Genomic DNA, 2,476 nt, shown 5'->3' on the forward strand with positions numbered 1-2,476 from the left:
ACTATTTATCATCAGTTGCTTTCAACAGTAACAACTGATTTTTCACCAGGATCTTTATAAAAGCCTAATATTTAGCTTATTACTTCCTAATCTTTGGCAAAATAGTGACATTAATTTAGAAGTGCTGGCAGTGCCTGCTGATGAAAGTGAGGAACTGAAAATTATTTCAATTTGTTAAAGCTCCAAGGAAAATGTGATTGGATAAGTTTGAGTGGAAAAATTCATCATTGTAAATTTGAGGTGAGATATTTCTAAATGATTATTCCTGACATTTGTGCTACATGCGTTACTATATTAAAATTGCAATTATCCTCATTATAAAGAATCCAAGGTTATATCCCCTGGGTATATCTGAATGCTGGTCTTTTTTTTTTTTAATTTCATGAATACAGGCAACATTGAGCTTTTGTTCACATTTCCATTTCTCAGTCATAAAGACTTCCCCCTACCCCACAAAGGCTGCCTCCTTCATGAAGCCTTCCCCCAACTCAGGTTTTCCTAGACCAATGTGCTTGGTAGATGAATCCGACAAGTTAGTAATTTTCATCATCACCTCAAATGCAAAAAGTCCCTGGTTCACAATGGGTGAATAAGAATTAGTTGAGAGGCAGTGCAGCACAGGGACAAAATGATGAACATGGGTAAGGAAACCTGTCTTGGAATCTTAACAAACCTCTACAACTCATTACTGACCAACATTTAAAAGCCATGTGAATATGGCAAAGTAACAACCTGAAAGAAACTCAATTTCCATACCTGTAAAATCACAATAACAAAAGGTGTACCAATGCATAGGTTGTTGTGAGGAAAGGACTTTGTCTTTGAATACTTTGTAAACCTTAAGGAACTATGAAAAGAAAAGTTATTATTAGGGCCGCCCATGTATGGTATACTAGAAAAAGCACTGGGCATGAAGTTAACAAAGAGACTTGATTGACACAAGACAGAACAAAAAAATAACCTAAAGGCATTAAAGTTTCTACTGCTATGTGGCAGGCATTGTGCTAGGAGCCAGGGATAAAGGCAGAAAGAATGGAACAATGCTGACTTGAAAGAAGTTTACATTTTAATTGGAGAAGGGCGTAACACACACAGACATATACACACACATATAAAGTGTATGCATATACCCATACATGTATACTATATAAATTATATTTAGAGAAAATAGTTTACCTAGACCACAGAATGAAGGCAGAGATAATAATGAATGAGTCAAAAAGATAGATGAATAATAACTAACAAATTATTAATAAGTAATAATAAAAGATAAATAAATCATTGAAGTGATAGGGAGCCACTTGAGCTGATTTAGTAGGGGAGTGGCATGGTCAGATCTGAGCTCAAGGCAAATTATTTTGACCTTGGTGTATAGGTATATAGAATGGAGTGGGGAGGTAAAGAATGAGGGAGACAGGGAGATCAATTGGAAAGCTATTGCAATAATCTAACAAGAGAGGTTGAAGGCTTGAGCTAAGGTGGTTATATAAGTCAAGATAAAAGAATAATATAACAATATAATAATAACAGCAACAACAAGCATTTATCAAGTGCTTCTTTATGTGCAAAGCTCTGAAAATATAAAGACAAAATAAAAGTCCCTCTTCCTATTCACCTATTTTTGGTCGGGGGAGACAGTACATACATATTAAGTTAATTACCAATTTTATGCAGCAAAGTTTATAGGGAGGTTTTCTGAGGGGATGGATAATTCATAGACTAACTTAGATGTAAAACTACAACAACAACAATGTTCAAAAGATACATTAGAGGTCAAGTATTAGAGAATTCATAGAAAAGTGAGACACAGTTCTATAACAATAGGGTCATCACTACTAAATCCTACAATTTGCCATGTTAAGAAATTTAAGAACAAAAGATAAGAGTTTTAAAAAACTATATTGGGTAAAGAGAAGGATCAAATAACAGAAAGGACTTCAATTTTATATGAATGGATGATAATAATGAATAACAGATAAAAAGATAGAACTGATCTATTCTCTTTTTGTTTCTGCTGAGAATGATCTTTGTCGTGGAAAGAATAGTAGATATCTGGGTACTAGAGAACTGATAGTCAAAATAAGCAAGGAATAGTAAGAGATGGTCATTTAACCTTAAAGTGTTAAAGCCAGTGTTTAGCACAATGCCTAGCACATACTGTTCAGGAGGACTCACACTTTGATGTGATGGCTTGCTAAGAATTTTTCACAATTGCTTATCTTCATTTGGTTTCCACCTTCACCCAACTTTTTTTTTTGTTTGTTTAAATAGTATTTTATTTTTTCGCATAGTTACATATCAAAACACTTTTTGGTATTTATTTTTTCAATATTTTGAAATCAAATTTCCCCCCCTTCTGTCTCCCCTGCCCTCTTTTGAAAATAATCAGCATTTTGATATAGTTTATACATACGCTCTCATATACAAACAGATCAAAGAAAAAAAAACAAACACAAGAAAGAATAAAGTAAGTGAA

This window comes from Phascolarctos cinereus, unplaced genomic scaffold (genome assembly GCF_003287225.1).
Source record: "Phascolarctos cinereus isolate Bilbo 61053 unplaced genomic scaffold, phaCin_HiC Scaffold_7;HRSCAF=346, whole genome shotgun sequence".
NCBI classification, from domain to species: Eukaryota; Metazoa; Chordata; class Mammalia; order Diprotodontia; family Phascolarctidae; genus Phascolarctos; species Phascolarctos cinereus.